Here is a 26,083-nt window from a genome sequence, read left to right on the forward strand (position 1 = left end):
AAAACTAAAATTAGGTTTTACTCATAGTGACAGTATAACTGCCACACTCAATATGACAGTTAATTAAACATAACTCCTAAAACACAAATGCAAAATGACTAATAATGCCTAGAGAAAGGTATATTTGTGAATTTTACTGGAAAACAAAATTTTGTAAGGTTTGTAAAGATACAAATTCTTTTTTGTTTTTTACTCAATATGATGGTATAACTTTCATACTAAATATGAAAGCTATATAAACATAACTCCAAAACCAAACATGCTTTATGTCTAAAAATCCCTGCAATAATGTATCGATGTGGGTTTTACCAGAATCAGGTATTTTGGTAAAATTTACAAATACAAAAAATAGGTTTTACTCATAATGACAGTATAACTGCCACACTCAATATGACAGTTGTTTAAACATAACTCCTAAACCAAACATGATAAAAGGCTAATTATGCCTGGAGAAATGTATCTTTGTGAGTTTTACTGGGAACATTTTGTAAGGTTTATAAAGACACAAGTTATTTTTTTTTTTTTTACTCAATAGGATGGTATGACTGTCATACTAAATATAAAAGTTGTATAAACATAACTCCAAAACCAAACATGCATGATGTCTAAAAATGCCTGCAATATTGTATCTATGTGAGTTTTACCAGAATCAGGTATTTTGGTAAGGTTTACAAATACAAACATTGGGTTTTACTCATAATGAAAGTATAACTGCCATATTCAAAATAACAGTTATTTAAACATAACTCCTAAACCAAACATGCTAAATAGCTATAAATGCCTGGAGAAATGTATCTTTGTGAGTTTTACTAGAAAAAAATATTTTGTAAGGTTTGTAAAGACAAAAGTTATTTTTTTTTACTCAATATGATGGTTTAACTGTCAAACTAAATATAAAAGTAATATAAACATAATTCCAAAACCAAACTCCTAAACCAAACTTGCAATCCGTCTTAAACTGCCTGTAATATTGAATCTATATGAGTTTTACCAGAATCAGATATTTTGGTAAGGTTTACAAATACAAAACTTGGGTTTTACTCATAATGACAGTATAACTGCATTATTTGATATGACAGTTATTTAAACATAACTCCTAAACCAAACATGATAAATGGCTAATAATGCCTGGAAAAATGTATATGAACATAACTCCAAAACCAAACATGCATTATGTCTAAAAATGCCTGTAATATTGTATCTATGTGAGTTTTACCAGAATCAGGTATTTTGGTAAGGTTTATAAATACAAAATTTAGGTTTTACTCATAATGACTGTATAACTGCCATATTCAAAATAACAGTTATTTAAACATAACTCCTAATCCAAACATGATAAATGGCTAATAATGCCTGGAGAAATGTATCATGGTGAGTTTTACTGGAAACAAATAATTTGTAAGGTTTATAAAGACACAAGTTAGTTTTTTTATTTAATATGATGGTATAACTGTCATACTAAATATGAAAGTTATATAAACATAACTCCAAAACCAAACATGCATTATGTCTAAAAATGCCTGTAATATTGTATCTATGTGAGTTTTACCAGAATCAGGTATTTTGGTTAAGGTTGACCAATACAAAAATTAGGTTTTACTCATAATGACAGTATAACTGCCACATTGACTGCCACCAAACATGCATTATGTCTAAAAATGCTTATAATTTTGTATCCATGTGAGTTTTACTAGAATCAGTTGTTTTTGTAAGGTTTACAAATACAAAATATTAGTTTTACTCATAATGACAGTATACTGTCACAATTAATCTGACAAAATGGCTAATAATGCCTAGAGGAATGTATCTTTGTGAGTTTTACTGGAAAAAATATTTTGTAAGGTTTGTAAAGACACAATTTAGTTGTTTTTTTACACAATTTAACAGTATAGCTGTCATACTATATATGAAAGTTATATAAACATAATTCCAAAACCAAATATGCAATCCGTCTAAAAATGCCTGTAATATTGAATATATGTGAGTTTTATCAGAATCGGGTATTTTGGTAAGGTTTACGAATACAAAAATTAGGTTTTACTCAAAATGACAGTAATCTCACAAAGATACATTTCTCCAGGCATTATAGCCATTTCGCATGTGTGGTTTGGTAGTTATGTTTAAATAACTGTCAAATTGAATGTGACAGTATACTATCATGGTGAGTAAAACCAATATTTTGTAGTTGCAAACCTTACTACAACAATTGATTTTAGTAAAACTCGCATGGATACAAAATTACAGGCATTTTTAAACATAATGCATGTTTGGTTTTGGAGTTATTTTTATATATTTTTTACATTTAGTATTCCAGTTATACTGTCATATTGAGTAAAAAAAACGAACTTGTGTCTTTATAAACCTTAAAAAAAAATTTTTTCCAGTAAAACTCACAAAGATACATTTCTCCAGGCATTATAGCCTATTAACCATGTTTGGTTTAGAGTTATCAATCAATCAATCAATTTTTATTTATATAGCCCTAAATCACAAGTGTCTCAAAGGGCTGCACAAGCCACAACGACATCCTCGGTACAGCCCACATAAGGGCAAGGAAAAACTCACCCCAGTGGGACGTCGATGTGAATGACTATGAGAAACCTTGGAGAGGACCGCATATGTGGGTAACCCCCCCCTCTAGGGAGACCGAATGCAATGGATGTCGAGTGGGTCTAACATAATATTGTGAGAGTCCAGTCCATAGTGGATCCAGCATAACAGTAAGAGTCCAGTCCACAGTGGGGTCAGCAGGAAACCATCCCGAGCGGAGACGGGTCAGCAGCGCAGAGATGTTCCCAACCGATATACAGGCGAGCGGTCCACCCCGGGTCCCGACCCCGGACAGCCAGCACCCCATCCATGGCCACCGGATCTGTGTGTCTCCCCTTCCACAAGGGATAGGGGGGAGCAGAGGAGAAAAGAAAAGAAACGGCAGATCAACTGGTCTAAAAAAAGGGGGGCTATTCAAAGGCTAGAGTATACAAATGAGTTTTGAGATGGGACTTAAATGTTTCTACTGAGGTAGCATCTCTAACTGTTACCGGGAGGGCATTCCATAGTGCTGGAGCCCGAATAGAAAACGCTCTACAGCCCGCAGACTTTTTTTGGGCTCTGGGAATCACTAATAAGCCGGAGTTCTTTGAACGCAGATTTCTTGCCGGGAAATATGGTACAATACAATCGGCAAGATAGGCTGGAGCTAGACCGTGTAGTATTTTATACGTAAGTAGTAAAACCTTAAAGTCGCATCTTAAGTGCACAGGAAGCCAGTGCAGGTGAGCCAGTATAGGCGTAATATGATCAAAGATTCTTGTTCTTGTCAAAAGTCTAGCAGCCGCATTTTGTACCAACTGTAATCTTTTAATGCTAGACATAGGGAGACCCGAAAATAATACGTTACAGTAATCGAGACGAGACGTAACGAACGCATGAATAATGATCTCAGCGTCGCTAGTGGACAAAATGGAACAAATTTTAGCGATATTACAGAGATGAAAGAAGGCCATTTTAGTAACACTCTTAATGTGTGACTCAAAGGAGAGAGTTGGGTCGAAGATAATACCCAGATTCTTTACTGAGTCGCTTTGTGTAATTGTTTGGTTGTCAAATGTTAAGGTGGTATTATCAAATAAATGTCGGTGTTTAGCAGGACCGATAATCAGCATTTCCGTTTTCTTAGTGTTGAGTTGCAAGAAGTTAGCGGACATCCATTGTTTAATTTCATTAAGACACGCCTCCAGCTGACTACAATCCGGCGTGTTGGTCAGCTTTAGGGGCATGTAGAGTTGGGTGTCATCAGCATAGCAATGAAAGCTAACACCGTATTTGCGTATGATGTCGCCTAGCGGCAACATGTAAATACTAAAGAGTGCAGGGCCAAGAACCGAACCTTGGGGGACTCCGCACGTTACCTTAACATAGTCCGAGGTCACATTGTTATGGGAGACGCACTGCATCCTGTCAGTAAGATAAGAGTTAAACCACGACAAGGCTAAGTCTGACATACCAATACGTGTTTTGATACGCTCTAATAAAATGTTATGATCGACGGTATCGAAAGCAGCGATAAGATCAGGAAGCAGCAACATAGATGACGCATCAGAATCCATCGTTAGTAGATCATTAGTCATTTTTGCGAGGGCTGTCTCCGTAGAGTGATTTGCCCTGAAACCGGATTGAAAAGGTTCACAGAGATTGTTAGACATTAAGTGTTCATTTAGCTGCTGTGCGACAATTTTTTCGAGGATTTTCGAGATAAACGGAAGGTGGGACACCGGCCGGTAGTTTACCATGAGGTCAGGATCGAGGTTAGGTCTTTTGAGCAAAGGATGAATAACCGCTTTTTTGAATGCTAGTGGAACAGTGCCAGAGGAAAGTGATAAGTTTATAATATTTAGCACTGATGGACCTAATAATACAAATAGCTCCTTAATAAGTTTCCCAGGAAATGGGTCAAGTAGACATGTTTGTTTTGTCCCATTGACACATCTTAACAATTCCTCTAGTGTTATTTCATCAAAGAGAGAGAAACTATTTTGGAGGGCGGTATCCTTCGTAGATACAGTCGTATCTGTGTTAATAGAACCCAGTCATAGCTGCGATGCATTGTCTTTAATCTCCTTTCTAATGAGTTCAATTTTCTTATTAAAGAAATTCATAAAATCATCTGCTGAGTGGGTGGAGCTATGTTTAAATAACTGTCATATTGAGTGTGGCAGATATACTGTCATTATGAGTAAAACCTATTTTTTGTATTTGTAAAATTACCAAAATAACTGAAAACTCACATGGATAAAATATTACAGGATTTTTTAGACATAAAGCATGTTTCCATCATATTGAGTAAAAAAAAAAACTAACTTGTGTCTATACAAACCTTACAAAATAATTTTTTTCCAGTAAAACTCACAAAAATACATTTCTCCAGTTATTATTAGCCATTTTGCATCTGTGGTTTAGAATTTGTGTTTAAATAACAGTCAGATTGAATGTGACAGTATACTGTCATAGTGAGTAAAACCTAATTTTTGTATTTGTAAATCTTAACAAAATACCTGATTCTAGTAAAACTCACATAGATTCAATATTACAGGCATTTTTAGACGGATTGCATGTTTGGTATTGGAGTTATGTTTATATAACTTTTACATTTATTATGACAGTTATACAAACATATTAAATAAAAAAAACTATTTTGTGTCTTATCAAACTTTACAAAATATTTTTTTTCCTGTAAAATTCACAAAGATACATTTCTCCAGGCATTATTAGCCATTTTGCATGTGTGGTTTAGGAGTTATGTTAACATAACTGTCATATTGAGGGTGGCAGTTATACTGTCATTATGAGTAAAACCTAATTTTTGTATTTATAAACCTTACCAAAATTCCTGATTCTGGTAAAACTCACAATGATACAATATTACAGGCATTTTTAGACATAATGCATGTTTGGTTTTGGAGTTATGTTTATATAAATTTTTCCAGGCATTATTAGCTATTTATCATGTTTGGTTTAGGAGTTATGTTTAAATAACTGTCATATCAAATAATGCAGTTATACTGTCATTATGAGTAAAACCCAAGTTTTGTATTTGTAAACCTTACCAAAATACCTGATTCTGGTAAAACTCATATAGATTCAATATTACAGGCAGTTTAAGACGGATTGCACGTTTGGTTTAGGAGTTTGGTTTTGGAATGATGTTTATATTACTTTTATATTTAGTTTGACAGTCATACCATCATATTGAGTAAAAAAAAAAAAAAACTTTTGTCTTTACAGACCTTACAAAATATTTTTTTCTAGTAAAACTCACAAAGATACATTTCTACAGGCATTATTAGCTATTTAGCATGTTTGGTTTAGGAGTTATGTTTAAATAACTGTTATTTTGAATATGGCAGTTATACTGTCATTATGAGTAAAACCCAATTTTTGTATTTGTAAACCTTACCAAAATACCTGATTCTGGTAAAACTCACATAGATTCAATATTCCAGGCATTTTAAGACGTATTGCAAGTTTGGTTTTGGAATTATGTTTATTTAACTTTCATATTTAGTATGACAGTTCTACTGTCATATTAAGTAAAAAAACTAACTTGTGACTTTACAAACCTTATAAATTGTTTTGTTTTTTTCCAGGAAAACTCACAAAGATACATTTCTCCAGGCATTATTAGCCATTTTGTATTTGTTTTTTAGGAGTTACAATATGTTTAAATAACTGTCAGATTGAATGTGACAGTATACTGTCATAGTGAGTAAAACCTAATTTTTGTATTTGTAAACCTTACCAAAAATACCTGATTCTGGTAAAAATCACATAGATACAATATTGCAGGCATTTTTAGACATAATGCATGTTTGGTTTTGGAGTTATTTTTATACAACTTTCATATTTAGTATGACAGTTATACCAATTTTTTTTCCCCCAGTAAAACTCAAAAAGATACATTTCTCCAGGCATAATTAGTCATTTATCATGTTTGGTTTAGGAGTTATGTTTAAATAACTGTCATATTGAGTGTGGCAGTTATACTGTCATTATGAGTAAAACCTATGTTTTGTATTTTTAAACCTTACCAAAATACCTGATTCTGGTAAAACCCACATCGATACAATATTACAAGAATTTTTAGACATAAAGCATGTTTGGTTTTGGAGTAATGTTTATATAACTTTCATATTTAGTATGACAGTTATACCATCATATATTGAGTAAAAAAAAACTAATTTGTATATTTACAAACCTTACAAACATTGTTTTCCAGTAAAATTCACAAATATACATTTCCCTAGGCATTAGTAGTCATTTTGCATTTGTGTTTTAGGAGTTATGTTTAATTAACTGTCATACTGAGTGTGGCAGTTATATTGTCACTATGAGTAAAACCTAATTTTTGTATTCGTAAACCTTACCAAAATACCTGATTCTGATAAAACTCACATATATTCAATATTACAGGCATTTTTAGACGGATTGCATATTTGGTTTTGGAATTATGTTTATATAACTTTCATATATAGTATGACAGCTATACTGTTAATTTATGTAAAAAAAACAACTAACTTGTGTCTTTACAAACCTTACAAAATATTTTTTCCAGTAAAACTCACAAAGATACATTCCTCTAGGCATTATTAGCCATTTTGTCAGATTAATTGTGACAGTATACTGTCATTATGAGTAAAACTAATATTTTGTATTTGTAAACCTTACAAAAACAACTGATTCTAGTAAAACTAACATGGATACAAAATTATAAGCATTTTTAGACATAATGCATGTTTGGTGGCAGTCAATGTGTTAGTTATACTGTCATCATGAGTAAAACCTAATTTTTGTATTTGTCAACCTTAACCAAAATACCTGATTCTGGTAAAACTCACATAGATACAATATTACAGGCATTTTTAGACATAATGCATGTTTGGTTTTGGAGTTATGTTTATATAACTTTCATATTTAGTATGACAGTTATACCATCATATTAAATAAAAAAACCTAACTTGTGTCTTTATAAACCTTACAAATTATTTGTTTCCAGTAAAACTCACCATGATACATATCTCCAGGCATTATTAGCCATTTATCATGTTTGGATTAGGAGTGATGTTTAAATAACTGTCATATCAAATGTTGCAGTTATACTGTCATTATGAGTAAAACCCAAGTTATGTATTTGTAAACCTTACCAAAATACCTGATTCTGGTAAAACTCACATAGATTCAATATTACAGGCAGTTTAAGACAGATTGCAAGTTTGGTTTAGGAGTTTGGTTTTGGAATTATGTTTATATAACTTTCATATTTAGTATGACAGTTATACCATCATATTGAGTAAAAAAAAAACTAACTTTCGTCTTTACAAACATTACAAAATATTTTTTTCTAGTAAAAATCACAAAGATACATTTCTCCAGGCATTATTAACCATTTTGCATGTGTGGTATAGGAGTTATGTTTACATAACTGTCATATTAAATGTGGCAGTTATACTGTCATTATGAGTAAAACCAAGTTTGTGTATATGTAAACCTTACCAAAATACCTGATTATGGTAAAACTCACATAGATACAATACTAAAGGCATTTTTAGACATAATGCATGTTCGGTTTTGGAGTTATGTTTGTATACATTTCTCCAGGCATTAATAGCCATTTATCATGTTTGGTTTAGGAGTTATGTTTAAATAACTGTCATATCAAATAATGCAGTTATACTGTCATTATGAGTAAAACCCAAGTTTACAAATGTAAACCTTACCAAAATACCTGATTCTGGTAAAACTCATATAGATTCAATATTACAGGCAGTTTAAGACGGATTGCAAGTTTGGTTTAGGAGTTTGGTTTTGGAATTATGTTTATATTACTTTTATATTTAGTTTGACAGTTAAACCATCATATTGAGTAAAAAAAAATAACTTTTGTCTTTACAAACCTTACAAAATATTTTTTTCTAGTAAAACTCACAAAGATACATTTCCCCAAGCATTTATAGCTATTTAGCATGTTTGGTTTGTAAACCTAACCAAAATACCTGATTCTGGTAAAACTCATATAGATTCAATATTACAGGCAGTTTAAGACGGATTGCAAGTTTGGTTTTGGAGTTATGTTTATTTAACTTTCATATATAGTATGACAGTTATACTGTCATATTAAGTAAAAAAAACTAATTTGTTTCTTTACAAACCTTATAAAAAAAAGTTTCCAGGAAAACTCACAAAGATACATTGTTCCAGGCATTATTAGCCATTTTGTAATTGTGGTTTAGGAGTTACAGTATGTTTAAATAACTGTCAGATTGAATTTGATAGTATACTGTCATTATGAGTAAAACCCAATTTTTGTATTTGTAAACCTTACTTAAATACCTGATTCTGGTAAAATTCACATAGATTCAATATTACAGGCATTTTTAGACGTATTGCAAGTTTGGTTTTGGAGTTATGTTTATTTAACTTTCATATTTAGTATGACAGTTATACTGTCATATTAAGTACAAAAAAATAACTTGTGTCTTTACAAACCTTATAAAAAAATTTTTTTTCCAGGAAAACTCACAAAGATACATTTCTCCAGGCATTATTAGCCATTTTGTATTTGTGGTTTAGGAGTTATGTTTAAATAACTGTCAGATTGAATGTGACAATATACTGTCATTATGAGTAAAACCTAATTTTTGTATTTGTAAACCTTACCAAAAATACCTGATTCTGGTAAAAAATCACATAGATACAATATTGCAGGCATTTTTAGACATAATTCATGTTTGGTTTTGGAGTTATGTTTATACAACTTTCATATTTAGTATGACAGTTATACCATCATATTGAGTAAAAAAAAACAAAAAACTTGTGTCTTTATTAATCTTACAGGGTTTTTTTTTCTCCCAAAACTCACAAAGATACATTTCTCCAGGCATAATTAGCCATTTATCATGTTTGGTTTAGGAGTTATGTTTAAATAACTGTCATTTTGAGTGGGGGAGTTATTGTATTGTGTGTCATTATAAATAAAAACCTATTTTTTGTATTTGTAAACCTTACCAAAATACCTGATTCTGGTAAAACCCACATCGATACAATATTACAGGAATTTTTAGACATAAAGCATGTTTGGTTTTGGAGCTATGTTTATATAACTTTCATATTTAGTATGAAAGTTATACCATCATATTGAGTAAAAAACAAAAAATAATTTGTATCTTTACAAACCTTACAAATATTGTCTTCCAGTAAAATTCACAAATATACCTTTCTCTAGGCATTATTAGTCATTTTGCATTTGTGTTTTAGGAGTTATGTTTAATTAACTGTCTTATTGAGTGTGGCAGTTATACTGTCACTATGAGTAAAACCTAATTTTTGTTTTTGTAAACCTTACCAAAATACCTGATTCTGATAAAACTCACATTTTGTATATTTGGTTTTGGAGTTGTGTTTTTATAACTTTCATATATAGTATGACAGCTATACTGTAAAATTGTGTAAAAAAAAAAAAAAGCTTGTGTCTTTACAAACCTTACAAAATATTATTTCCAGTAAAACTCACAAAGATACATTCCTCAAGGCATTATTAGCCAAATTGTCAGATTGATTGTGACAGTATACTGTCATTATGAGTAAAACTAATATTTTGTATTTGTAAACCTTACAAAAACAACTGATTCTAGTAAAACTCACATGGATACAAAATTATAGGCATTTTTAGACATCATGCATGTTTGGTGGCGGTCAATGTGGCAGTTATACTGTCATTATGAGTAAAACCTAATTTTTGTATTTTTCAACCTTAACAAAATACCTGATTCTGGTAAAACTCACATAGATACAATACTAAAGGCATTTTTAGACATAATGCATGTTTGGTTTTGGAGTTATGTTTGTATACATTTCTCCAGGCATTAATAGCCATTTAGCATGTTTGGTTCAGGAGTTATGTTTAAATAACTGTTATTTTGAATATGGCAGTTATACTGTCATTATGAGTAAAACCTAAATGTTGTATTTATAAACCTTACCAAAATACCTTATTCTGGTAAAACTCACATAGATACAATATTACAGGCATTTTTACACATAATGCATGTTTGGTTTTGGAGTTATGTTTATATACATTTTTCCAGGCATTATTAGCCATTTATCATGTTTGGTTTAGGAGTTATGTTTAAATAACTGTCATATCAAATAATGCAGTTATACTGTCATTATGAGTAAAACCCAAGTTTTGTATTTGTAAACCTTACCAAAATACCTGATTCTGGTAAAACACATATAGATTCAATATTACAGGCAGTTTAAGACGGATTGCAAGTTTGGTTTAGGAGTTTGGTTTTGGAATTATGTTTATATTACTTTTATAATTAGTTTGACAGTTATACCATCATATTGAGTAAAAAAAAAAAAACTTGTCTTTACGAACCTTACAAAATATTTTTTCTAATAAAATTCACAAAGATACATTTCTCCAGGCATTATTAGCCATTTAGCATGTTTGGTTCAGGAGTTATGTTTAAATAACTGTTATTTCGAATATGGCAGTTAATGTCATTATGAGTAAAACCCAATTTTTGTATTTGTAAACCTTACCAAAATACCTGATTCTGGTAAAACTCACATAGATTCAATATAACAGGCATTTTTAGACGTATTGCAAGTTTGGTTTTGGAGATATGTTTATTTAACTTTCATATTCAGTATGACAGTTAATCTGTCATATTAAGTAAAAAAACTAATTTGTTTCTTTACAAACCTTATAAAAAAAAAAAAATTCCAGGAAAACTCAAAAAGATAAATTTTTCCAGGCATTATTAGCCATTTTGTAATTGTGGTTTAGGAGTTACAGTATGTTTAAATAACTGTCAGATTGAATGTGACAGTATACTGTCATAGTGAGTAAAACCTAATTTTTGTATTTGTAAACCTTACCAAAAATACCTGATTCTGGTAAAAATCACATAGATACAATATTGCAGGCATTTTTAGACATAATGCATGTTTGGTTTTGGAGTTATGTTTATACAACTTTTATATTTAGTATGACAGTTATACCATCATATTGAGTAAAGAAAAAAAAAACTTGTGTCTTTATAAACCTTACAAAAAATGTTTTCCCAGTAAAACTCACAAAGATACATTTCTCCAGGCATATTTAGCCATTTATCATGTTTGGTTTAGGAGTTATGTTTAAACAACTGTCGTATTGAGTGTGGCAGTTATAATGTCATTATGAGTAAAACCTATTTTTTGTATTTGTAAACCTTACCAAAATACCTGATTCTGGTTAAACCCACATCGATACAATATTACAGGAATTTTTAGACATAAAGCATGTTTGGTTTTGGAGTTATGTTTATATAACTTTCATATTTAGTATGAAAGTTATACCATCATATTGAGTAAAAAACAAAAAATTATTTGTATCTTTACAAACCTTACAAAATATTGTTTTCCAGTAAAATTCACAAATATACCTTTCTCTAGGCATTATTAGTCATTTTGCATTTGTGTTTTAGGAGTTATGTTTAATTAACCGTCAGATTGAGTGTGAGAGTTATACTTAATGCATGTTTGGTTTTGGAGTTATGTTTATGTAACTTTTACATTTATTATGACAGTTATACAAACATATTGAATAAAAAAAACTAACTTGTGTCTTTACAAACCTTACAAAATATTTTTTTTCCCCAGTTAAACTCACAAATATACCTTTCTCCAGGCAGTATTAGCCATTTAGCATGTTTAAATTAGGAGTTATGTTTAAATAACTGTAATTTTGAATGTGGCAGTTATACTGTCATTATGAGTAAAACCTACTTTTTGTATTTGTAAACCTTACCAAAATACCTGTCTTTGGTCAAACTCACATAGATTTAATATTACAGGCATTTTTAAATATAATGCATGTTTGGTTTTGGAGTTATGTTTATATAACTGTCATTTTGAAGTGGTAGTTATACTGTCATTATGAGTAAAGAAACTAACTTCTATCTTTACAAACCTTACAAAATGTTTTTTTTCCAGTTAAACTCACAAAGATACATTTCCCCAGGCATTATTAACCATTTAACATGTTTTGTTTAGGAGTAATGTTTAAATACGTGACATATTGAGTGTGGCAGTTATACTGTCATTATGAGTAAAACCTATTTTTTGTATTTGTAAACCTTACCAAAATACCTGATTCTTGTAAAACCCACATCGATACAATATTACAGGAATTATTAGACATAAAGTATGTATGGTTTTGGAGTTATGTTTATATAACTTTCATATTTAGTATGACAGTTATACCATCATATTAAGTAAATAAAATTAATCTGTGTCTTTACAAACCTTATAAAATATTGTTTTCCTGTAAAATTCACAAATATACATTTCTCTAGTCATTTTTAGTCATTTTGCATTTGTGTTTTAGTAGTTATGTTTAAATAACTGTCATATTGAGTGTGGCAGTTATTCTGTCACTATGAGTGATTTGTAAACCTTACCAAAATACCTGATTCTGATAAAACTTACATATAATAAATATTATAGACATTTTTAGACGGATTGCATGTTTGGTTTTGGAGTTATGTTTATAAAACTTTCATATATAGTATGACAGCTATACTGTAAAATTAAGTTAAAAAAAACTAGCGTGTGTCTTTACAAACCTTACAAAATATTTGTTCCAGTAAAATTCACAAAGATTCATTCCTCCAGGCATTATTAGCCATTTTGTCAGATTGATTGTGACAGTATACTCTCATTATGAGTAAAACTAATATTTTGTATTTGTAAACCTTACAAAAACAACTAATTCTAGTAAAACTCACGTACATAAAAAATTATAGGAATTTTTAGACATAATGCATGTTTGGTTTTGGAGTTATGTTTAAATAAATGTCATATTGAATGTGGCAGTATACTGTCATTATGACAGTATACTGTTGACAAAGTTGTATTTGTCACCTTTACCAAAATACCTGATTCTGGTAAAACTAAAAAAGATACAATATTACAGGCATTTTTAGACAAAATGCATTTTGGTTTTGGAGTTATGTTTATATAACTTTCATATTTAGTATGACAGACAGTTCATCATATTAAAAAAATAATAATAATTTGTGTCTTTATAAACCTTACACATTATTTTTTTCCAGTAAAACTCACAAAGATACATTTCTCCAGGCATTATTAGTCATTTATCATGTTTGGTTTAGGAGTCATGTCATACCTGTCATATCAAATGTTGCAGTTATACTGTCATTATGAGTAAAACCCAAGTTTTGTATTTATAAACCTTACCAAAAAACCTGATTCTGGCAAAACTCACATAGATTCAATATAACAGGCAGTTTAAGACAGACTGCAAGTTTGGTTTAGGAGTTTGGTTTTGGAATTATGTTTATCTAACTTTCATATTTAGAATGACAGAAATTCCATCATATTGAGTAAAAAAACAACTAACTTTTGTCTTTACAAACCTTACAAAATACTTTTTTTCTAGTAAAAGTCACAAAGATTCATTTCTCCAGACATTATTAGCCATTTAGCATATTTGGTTTAGGAGTTATGTTTAAATAACTGTTATTTTGAATATGGCAGTTATACTGTCATTATGAGTAAAACCCAATTTTTGTATTTGTAAACCTTACCAAAATAACCGATTCTGGTAAAACTCACATATATTCAATATTACAGGCATTTTTAGACAGATTGCAAGTTTGGTTTTGGTGTTATATCTATTCAACTTTCATATTTAGTATGACAGTTATACTGTCATATTGAGTAAAAAAAAGCTAACTTGTGTCTTTACAAACCTTACAAACTATTTTTTTCCTGTAAAACTTACAAAGATACATTTCTCCAGGCAGTATTTGACATTTTGCTTGCATGGTTTAGGAGTTATGTTTAAATAACAGTCAGATTGAATGTGACAGTATAATGTCATAGTAGTTTTTTACTCAATATGCCAGTAATGTTCTTAAAATCCTGAGATAATGCGAAAAAAGAAATAAAAATGTTTTTCAACATAATTCCTACACCAAACATGCAACATGTCTAATAATGCCTGAAGACATGCATCTTTGTTAATTTTACTAGAAAATGTATCTTTTGTAAGTTTTGCAACGACGCAAGTTAGTTTTTTTAATTCAATATAACAGTATAACTGTCAAACTAAATGTAAAAGTTATTTAAACATAACTCCAAAACTGAACATGCATTATGTCTAAAAATGCCTAAAATATTGTATCTATGTGAATTTTACAAATACAAAAATTGGGTTTTTCTCATAATGACAGTATACCTGCTATATTCAATTTTACAGTTATTTAAACATAACTTCCTAACCACACATGCAAATAGGTTAATAAAGCCTAAAACAATGCATCCTTGTGAGTTTTACTCGAAACATTTGCTATCTTAAGGCTTGCAAACACAAAAAGTAGTTTTTTACTCATTATGACAGTAATGTTCTACAAATCCTGAGATAATGCGAAATAAGCAATAAAAATGTTTTTCATCATAATTCCTACACCAAACATGCAACATGTCTAATAATGCATGGATACATGTATCTTTGTTAGTTATACTAGAAAAAGTATCTTTTGTAAGTTTTACAAAGACTCAAGTTAGTTTTTTTAATCCAATATGACAGTATAACTGTCATACCAAATATGAAAGTTATATAAACATAACTCCAAAACTGAACATGCATTATGTCTAAAAATGCCTAAAATATTGTATCTATGTGAGTTTTACAAGAATCAGTTATTTTGGTAAGGTGTACAATTACATAAATTAGGGGTTTACTCATAATGACAGTTAACTGCTACATTCAATTTGACTGTTATTTAAACATAACTTCCTAACCACACATGCAAAATAGGTTAATAAAGCCTAAAACAATGCATCCTTGTGAGTTTTACTCGAAACATATGGTATTTTAGGCTTGCAAACACAAAAAGTAGTTTTTTACTCATTTTGACAGTAATGTTCTTAAAATCCTGAGATAATGCAAAATAAGCAATAAAAATGTTTTTCAACATAATTCCTACACCAAACATGCAACATGTCTAATAATGCCTGAAGACATGTATCTTTGTTAGTTTTACTAGAAAAATTATATTTTGTAAGTTTTGCAAAGAGTCAAATAAGTTTTTTAAATTCAATATAACAGTATAAATGTCATACCAAATATGAAAGTTATATAAACATAACTCCAAAATTGAACATGCATTATGTCTAAAAATGCCTAAAATATTGTATCTATGTGAGTTTTACCAGAATCAGGTAATTTGGTAAGGTTTAAAAATACAAAAATTGTTTTTTTTTCATAATGACAGTATAACTGCTACATTCAATTTGACTGTTATTTAAACATAACTTCCTAATCACACATGCAAATAGGTTAATAAAGCCTAAAACAATGCATCCTTGTGAGTTTTACTCGAAACATTTGCTAATTTAAGGCTTGCAAACACAAAAAGTAGTTTTTTACTCATTATGACAGTAAAGTTCTGAAAATCCTGAGATAATGAGAAATAAGCAATAAAAATGTTTTTCAACATAATTCCTACACCAAACATGCAACATGTCTAATAATGCCTGAAGACATGTATCTTTGTTAGTTTTACTAGAAAAAATATCTTTTGTAAGTTTTGCAAAGAGGCAAGTTAGTTTTTTTAATGCAATATGACAGTATAACTGTCATACCAAATATGAAAGTTATATAAACATAACTCCAAACCTAAACATGCATTATGTCTAAAATTGCCTGTAATATTGTATATATGTGAGTTTCACCAGAATCAGGTAATTTGGTAAGGTTTACAAATACAATTTTTTTTTTTTTTCATAATGACGGTATAACTGCTACATTCAATTTGACTGTTATTTAAACATAACTTCCTAATCACACATGCAAATAGGTTAATAAAGCCTAAAACAATGCACCCTTGTGAGTTTTACTCGAAACATATGCTATTTTAAGGCTTGCAAACACAAAAAGTAGTTTTTTACTCATTATGACAGTATTGTTCTTAAAATCCTGAGATAATGCGAAATAAGCAATAAAAATGTTTTTCAACATAATTCCTACACCAAACATGCAACATGTCTGATAATGCGTGAAGATATGTAACTTTGTTAGTTTTACTAGAAAAATTATATTTTGTAAGTTTTGCAAAGAGGCAAGTTAGTTTTTTTAATTCAATATGACAGTATAACTGTCATACCAAATATGAAATATATATAAACATAACTCCAAAATTGAACATGCATTATGTCTAAAAATGCCTAAAATATTGTATCTATGTGAGTTTTACCAGAATCAGGTAATTTGGTAAGGTTTACAAAAACAAAAATTGTTTTTTTTTCATAATGACAGTATAACTGCTACATTCAATTTGACTGTTATTTAAACATAACTTCCTAATCACACATGCAAATAGGTTAATAAAGCCTAAAACAATGCATCCTTGTGAGTTTTACTCGAAACATTTGCTATTTTAAGGCTTGCAAACACAAAAAGTAGTTTTTTACTCATTATGACAGTAAAGTTCTTAAAATCCTGAGATAATGAGAAATAAGCAATAAAAATGTTTTTCAACATAATTCCTACACCAAACATGCAACATGTCTAATAATGCCTGAAGACATGTATCTTTGTCAGTTTTACTAGAAAAAATATATTTTGTAAGTTTTGCAAAGAGGCAAGTTAGTTTTTTTAATGCAATATGACAGTATAACTGTCATACCAAATATGAAAGTTATATAAACATAACTCCAAAACTAAACATGCATTATGTCTAAAAATGCCTAAAATATTGTATCTCTGAGAGTTTTAAAAGAATCAGTTAATTTGGTAAGGTGTACAATTACATAAATTAGGGGTTTACTCATAATGACAGTTAACTGCTACATTCAATTTGACTGTTATTTAAGCTTAACTCCCTAACCACACATGCAAATAGGTTAAAAAAGCCTGAAACAATGCATCCTTGTGAGTTTTACTCGAAACATATGCTATTTTAAGGCTTGCAAACACAAAAAGTAGTTTTTTTACTCATTATGACAGTAATAAATGGCTAATTATGCCTGGAGAAATGTATCTTTGTGAGTTTTACTGGGAAAATATTTTTTTGTAAGGTTTGTGAAGACACAAGTTATTTTTTTTTTACTCAATATGATAGTATAACTGTCATACTAAATATAAAAGTTGTATAAACATAACTCCAAAACCAAACATGCATTATGTCTAAAAATGCCTGCAATATTGTATCTATGTGATTTTTACCAGAATCAGGTATTTTTGGTAAGGTTTAAAAATACAAAAATTAGGTTTTACTCACTATGACAGTATACTGTCACATTCAATCTGACAGTTATTTAAACATACTGTAACTCCTTAACCACAATTACAAAATGGCTAATAATGCCAGGAAAAATGTATCTTTGTGAGTTTTCCTGGAAAACGTTTTTTTATAAGGTTTGTAAAGAAACAAGTTAGTTTTTTCACTTAATATGACTGTTTAACTGTCATACTAAATATGAAAGTTAAATAAACATTACTCCAAAACCAAACTTGCAATACGTCTACAAATGCCTGTAATATTGAATCTATGTGAGTTTGACCAGAATCAGGTATTTTTTTGTAAGGTTTACAAATACAAAAATTGGGTTTTACTCATAATGACAGTATAACTGCCATATTCAAAATAACAGTTATTTAAACATAACTCCTAAACCAAACATGCTAAATGGCTAATAATGCCTGGAGAAATGTATCTTTGCGAGTTTTACTAGAAACAAATATTTTTAAGGTTTGTAAAGAAATGTTTTTTTTTTTTTTTACTCAATACGATGGTATAACTGTCTCTCTGAGCTGCCACCTTAACGTGGTAGAGGAGTTTGCGTGTCCCAATGATCCTAGGAGCTATGTTGTCCCTGGTAGGGTCTCCCAAGACAAACTGGTCCTATGAGGGATCAGACAAAGAGCAGCTCGAAGACCTCCATGAATAATAAAAAACAAGGACCCAGATTTCCCTCGCCCGGACGCGGGTCACCGGGACCCCCTCTGGAGCCAGGCCCGGAGGTGGGGCACGATGGCGAGCGCCTGACATGGGGCCCGGCCGGGCACAGCCCGAAGAGGCAACGTGGGTCCCCCCTCCAATGGGCTCACCATCCATAGCAGGGGTCATAGAGGTCGGGTGCGATGTGAGCTGGGCGGCAGCCGAAGGCAGGGCACTTGGCGGTCCGATCCTCGGCTACAGAAGCTAGCTCTTGGGACGTGGAACGTCACCTCGCTGGGGGGGAAGGAGCCTGAGCTAGTGCGCGAAGTGGAGAAGTTCCGGTTAGATATAGTCGGACTCACTTCGACGCACAGCAAGAGCTCTGGAACCAGTTCTCTCGAGAGGGGCTGGACTCTCTTCCACTCTGGTGTTGCCGGCAGTGAAAGGCGACGGGCTGGGGTGGCAATTCTTGTTTCCCCCCGGCTCAGAGCCTGTACGTTGGAGTTCAACCCGGTGGACGAGAGGGTAGCTTCCCTCCGCCTTCGGGTGGGGGAACGGGTCCTGACTGTGGTTTGCGCTTACGCGCCAAACCGCAGCTCAGAGTACCCACCCTTTTTGGATTCACTCGAGGGAGTACTTGAGAGTGCTCCCCCGGGTGATTCCCTCATGCTACTGGGGGACTTCAATGCTCATGTTGGCAACGACAGTGAAACCTGGAGAGGCGTGATTGGGAAGAATGGCTGCCCGGATCTGAACCCGAGCGGTGTTTTGTTATTGGACTTTTGTGCCCGTCACAGATTGTCCATAACGAACACCATGTTCAAACATAAGGGTGTCCATAAGTGCACTTGGCACCAGGACACCCTAGGCTGCAGTTCCATGATCGACTTTGTAGTTGTGTCATCGGATTTGCGGCCTCATGTTTTGGACACTCGGGTGAAGAGAGGGGCGGAGCTTTCTACCGATCACCACCTGTTGGTGAGTTGGCTGCGATGGTGGGGGAGGATGCTGGACAGACCTGGCAGGCCCAAACGCATTGTGAGGGTTTGCTGGGAACGTCTGGCAGAGTCTCCTGTCAGAGAGAGTTTCAATTCCCACCTCCGGAAGAACTTTGAACATGTCACGAGGGAGGTGCTGGACATTGAGTCCGAATGGACCATGTTCCGCGCCTCTATTGTCGAGGCGGCTGATTGGAGCTGTGGCCGCAAGGTAGTTGGTGCTTGTCGTGGCGGTAATCCTAGAACCCGTTGGTGGACACCGGCGGTGAGGGATGCCGTCAAGCTGAAGAAGGAGTCCTATCGGGTTCTTTTGGCTCATAGGACTCCTGAGGCAGCGGACAGGTACCGACAGGCCAAGCGGTGTGCGGCTTCAGCGGTCGCAGAGGCAAAAACTCGGACATGGGAGGAGTTCGGGGAAGCCCTGGGAAATGACTTCTGGACGGCTTCGAAGCAATTCTGGACCACCATCCGCCGCCTCAGGAAGGGGAAGCAGTGCACTATCAACACCGTGTATGGCGAGGATGGTGTTCTGCTGACCTCGACTGCGGACTGTGGATCGGTGGAGGGAATACTTCGAAGACCTCCTCAATCCCACCAACACGTCTTCTTATGAGGAAGCAGTGCCTGGGGAGTCTGTGGTGGGCTCTCCTATTTCTGGGGCTGAGGTTGCTGAGGTAGTTAAAAAGCTCCTCGGTGGCAAGGCCCCAGGGCTAGATGAGATCCGCCCGGAGTTCCTTAAGGCTCTGGATGCTGTGGGGCTGTCTTGGTTGACAAGACTCTGCAACATCGCGTGGACATCGGGGGAAGTACCTCTGGATTGGCAGACCGGGGTGGTGGTTCCTCTCTTTAAGAAGGGGAACCGGAGGGTGTGCTCTAACTATCGTGGGATCACACACCTCAGCCTTCCCGGTAAGGACTATTCAGGTGTAGTGGAGAGGAGGCTACGCCGGATAGTCGAACCTCGGATTCAGGAGGAACAGTGTCTTTACAAACCTTACAATTTTTTATTATTTTTTCCAGGAAAACTCACAAAGATACATTGCTCCAGGCATTATTAGCCATTTTGCATTTGTGGTTTAGGAATTATGTTTAAATACATGTCATGTTCAATGTGGCAGTTATATTGTCATTATGAGTGAAACCAATTTTTTGTATTTGTAAACCTTACCAAAATACCGGATTCTGGTAAAACTCACATAGATACAATATTACAGGAATTTCTAGACATAAAACATGTTTGGTTTTGGAGTTGTGTTTATATAACTTTCATATTTAGTATGACAGTTATACCATTATATTGAGTAAAAAAAATAACTTGTTTCTTTATAAACATTACATTTTTTTTTTTCTAGTAAAACTCACAGATACATTTCTCCAGGTATAATTAGCCATTTATCATGTTTGGTTTAGGAGTTATGTTTAAATAACTGTCATATTGAGTGTGGCAGTTATACTGTCATTATGAGTAAAACCTAGATTTTGTATTTGTAAACCTTACCAAAATACCTAATTCTGGTAAAAATCCCATAGATACAGTATTACAGGCATTTTTAGACATAATGCATGTTTGGTTTTGGAGTTATGTTTATACAACTTTCATATTTAGTATGACAGTTATACCATTATATTGAGAGAAAAAAAAAAAAATTGTGTCTTTATAAACCTTTTTTTTTTCCAGTAAAACTCACAAAGATACATTTATCCAGGTATAATTAGCCATTTATCATGTTTGGTTTAGGAATTTTGTTTAAATAACTGTCATATTGAGTGTGGCAGTTATACTGTCATTATGAGTAAAACCTATTTTTTTGTACCACATCGATACAATATTACAGGAATTTTTAGACATAAAGCATGTTTGGTTTTGGAGTTATGTTTATATAACTTTCATATTTAGTATGAAAGTTATACCATCAAATTGAGTAAAAAAACAAACAAAATATTGTTTTCCAGTAAAATTCACAAATATACCTTTCTCTAGGCATTATTAGTCATTTTGCATTTGTGTTTTAGGAGTTATGTTTAAATAACTGTCATATTGAGTGTGGCAGTTATACTGTCACTATGAGTAAAACCTAATTTTTGTTTTTGTAAACCTTACCAAAATACCTGATTCTGATAAAACTCACATATTGCATATTTGGTTTTGGAGTTGTGTTTATATAACTTTCATTAATAGTGTGACAGCTATACTGTAATATTGTGTAAAAAAAAAAAAAAACTTGTGTCTTTACAAACCTTACAAAATATTTTTTCCAGTTTTCCAGTTTGGTTTTGGAGTTATGTTTATATAACTTTTACATTTATTATGACAGTTATACAAACATATTGAATAAAAAAAACTAACTTGTGTCTTTACAAACCTTACAAAATTATTTTATTTTCCAGTTAAACTCACAAAGATACCTTTCTCCAGGCAGTATTAGCCATTTAGCATGTTTAAATTAGGAGTTATGTTTAAATAACTGTAATTTTGAACGTGGCAGTTATACTGTCATTATGAGTAAAACCTACTTTTTGTATTTGTAAACCTTACCAAAATACCTGATTCTGGTCAAACTCACATAGATTTAATACTACAGGCATTTTTAGACATAATGCATGTTTGGTTTTGGCGTTATGTTTATATAACTGTCATTTTGAATCTGGTAGTTATACTGTCATTATGAGTAAAAAAACTAACTTCTGTCTTTACAAACCTTACAAAATATTTTTTTTTTCCAGTTAAACTCACAAAGATACATTTACCCAGGCATTATTAGCCATTTAACATGTTTGGTTTCGGAGTTATGTTTAAATAACTGTCAAATTGAGTGTGGCAGTTATACTGTCATTATGAGTAAAACCTATTTTTTGTATTTGTAAACCTTACCAAAATACCTGATTCTGGTAAAACCCACATCGATACAATATCACAGGAATTTTTAGACACAAAGTATGTTTGGTTTTGGAGTTATGTTTATATAACTTTCATATTTAGTATGACAGTTATACCATCATATTGAGTAATAAAACACTAATTTGTATCTTTACAAACCTTACAAAATATTGTTTTCCAGTAAAATTCACAAATATACATTTCTCTAGGCATTATTAGTCATTTTGCATTTGTGATTTAAAGTTAAAGTTAAAGTTAAAGTCCCAATGATTGTCACACACACACTAGGTGTGGTGAAATTTATCCTCTGCATTTGACCCATCCCCTTGATCACCCCCTGGGAGGTGAGGGGAGCAGCGGTGCTGCGCCCGGGAATCATTTTTGGTGATTTAAGCCCCAATTCCAACCCTTGATGCTGAGTGCCAAGCAGGGACGTAATGGGTCCCATTTTTTATAGTCTTTGGTATGACTCGGCCGGGGTTTGAACTCACAACCTACCGATCTCAGGGCGGACACTCTAACCACTAGATAGGAGTTATGTTTAAATAACTGTCATATTGAGGGTGACAGTTATACTGTCACTATGAGTAAAACCTAATTTTTTGATTTGTAAACTTTACCAAATACACTGTTAAATAAACATAACTCCAAAACCAAACTTGCAATATGTCTAAAAATACCTGTAATATTGTATCTATGTGAGTTTTACCAGAATCAGGTAATTCGGTAAGGTTTACATATACACAAATTTGGTTTTACTCATAATGACAGTATAACTGCCACATTTAATATGACAGTTATGTAAACATAACTCCTATACCACACATGCAAAATGGTTAAAAATGCTTGGAGAAATGTATCTTTGTGAGTTTTACTGGAAAAAACGAATTTGTAAGGTTTATAAAGATACAAGTTAAATGTTTTACTCAATATGATGATATAACTGTCATACTAAATATGAAAGTTATATTAACATAACTCCAAAACCAATGTTCGTTTTACGAGAATCACGTATTTTGGAAAGGTTTACAAAAACAAAAAATAGGTTTTACTCATAATGACAGTATAACTGCCACATTCAATATGACAGTTATGTAAACATAACTCCTAAACCACAAATGCAAAATGGTTAATAATGCCTGGAGAAATGTATCTTTTTAAGTTTTACATGGAAAAAAAACAATTTTGTAAGGTTTGTAAAGACTGCGATGAGGTGTCGACTTGTCCAGGGTGTACCCCGCCTTCCGCCCGATTGTACCTGAGATAGGCTCCAGCGCGCCCCCCGCGACCCCAAAGGGAATAAGCGGTACAAAATGGATGGATGAATGGGTTTGTAAAGACACAAGTTATTTTTTTCTTACTCAATATGACAGTAAAACTGTCATACTAAATGTAAAAAAATTATAAACATAACTCCAAAACCAAACATGCATTATGTCTAAAAATGCCTGTAATATTGTATTCATGTGAGTTTAACTAGAATCAGTTGTTTTTGTAAGGTTTGCAAATACAAAATATTGGTTTTACTCACTATGACAGTACACTGTCACATTCAATCTGACAGTTATTTAAACATAACTCCTAAACCACACATACAAAATGACTAATAACGCCTGGAGAAAAGTTTATTTGTGAGTTTTAAACTGTCAGATTGAATGTGACAGTATACTGTCATAGTGAGTAAAACCAATATTTTGTATTTGCAAAACTTACAAAAACAACTGATTCTAGTTAACTCACATGGATACAATATTACAGGCATTTTTAGACATAATGCATGTTTGGTTTTGGAGTTATGTTTATACTACTTTTACATTTAGTATGACAGTTATACTGTCCAACCATCCATCCATTTTCTACCGTTTATTCCCTTCGGGGTGGCGGGGGGCGCTGGAGCCTATCTCAGCTACAATCGGGCGGAAGGCGGGGTACACCCTGGAAAAGTCGCCACCTCATCATATTAATATAACTCCAAAACCAAACATGCATTATGTCTAAAAATGCCTGTAATATTGTATCCATGTGAGTTTTACTAGAATAAGTTGTTTTTATAATTTTTGCAAATACAAAATACTGGTTTTACTCACTATGACAGTATACTGTCACATTCAATCTGACAGTTTAAAACTCACGAATAAACTTTTCTCCAGGCGTTATTAGTCATTTTGTATGTGTGGTTTAGGAGTTATGTTTAAATAACTGTCAGATTGAATGTGACAGTATACTGTCATAGTGAGTAAAACCAATATTTTGTATTTGAAAACCTTACAAAAACAACTGATTCTAGTAAAACTCACATGGATACAATATTACAGGCATTTTTAGACATAATGCTTGTTTGGTTTTGGAGTTATAATTATATAACTTTTACATTTAGTATGAGAGTTATACTGTCATATTGAGTAAAAAACAAAACAACTTGTGTCTTTAAAAACCTTACAAAATATTTTTTTTTCCCCAGTAAAACTCACAAAGATAATTTTTTCCAGGCATTATTAGCCATTTTGCATGTGAGGTTTAGGAGTTATATTTAAATAACTGTCATATTGCGTGTGGCAGTTATACTGTCATTATGAGTAAAACCTAATTGTTGTATTTGTAAACCTTACCAAAATACCTGATTGTAGTAAAACTCACATAGATACAATATTACAGGCATTTTTAGACGGATTGCATGTTTGGTTTTAGAGTTATGTTTATATAACTTTCATATTTAGTATGACAGTTATACTGTCATATTGAGTAAAAGAAACTAATTTGTGTCTATGCAAACCATACAAAATATTTTTTTCCAGTAGCAGGTATTTTGGTAAGGTTTACAAATAAAAAAATTTGGTTTTACTCATAATGACAGTATAACTGCCACGTTCAAAATGACAAATATTTAAACATAACTCCTAAACCAAACATGCTATATGGCTAATAATGCCTGGAGAAAGGTGTCTTTGTGAGTTTTACTGGAAAAACATTATTTTGTATGGTTTGTAAACACACAAGTTAGTTTTGTTTTACTCAATATGACAGTATAACTGTCATACTTAATGTAAAAGTTGTATAAACATAACTACAAAACCAAACATGCATTATATCTAAAATTGCCTGTAATGATGTATCCATGTGAGTTTTACTAGAATCAGTTGTTTTTGTAAGTTTTGGGAATACAAAATATTGGTTTTACTCACTATGACAGTATACTGTCACATTCAATCTGACAGTTATTTAAACATAACTCCTAAACCACACATTCAAAGTGACTAATAATGCCTGGAAAAATTTATCTTTGTGAGTTTTACTGGGGAAAAAAAATATTTTGTAAGGTTTTTAAAGACACAAGTTATTTTTTTTTTTTACTCAATATGACAGTATAACTGTCATACTAAATGTAAAAGTTATATAATTATAACTCCAAAAACAAACATGCATTATGTCTAAAAATGCCTGTAATATTGTATCCATGTGAGTTTTAGTAGAATCAGTTGTTTTTGTAAGGTTTTCAAATACAAAATATTGGTTTTACTCACTATGACAGTATACTGTTACATTCAATCTGACAGTTATTTAAACATAACTCCTAAACCACACATGCAAAATGGCTAATATTGCCTGGAGAAATTTATTTTTGTGAGTTTTACTGGAAAAAAAATATTTTGTAAGGTTTGTTCGGACACAAGTTTGTTTTTTTTATTCAATATGAT

The sequence above is a fragment of the Nerophis lumbriciformis genome, linkage group LG33 (assembly GCF_033978685.3).
Source record: "Nerophis lumbriciformis linkage group LG33, RoL_Nlum_v2.1, whole genome shotgun sequence".
NCBI classification, from domain to species: domain Eukaryota; kingdom Metazoa; phylum Chordata; class Actinopteri; order Syngnathiformes; family Syngnathidae; genus Nerophis; species Nerophis lumbriciformis.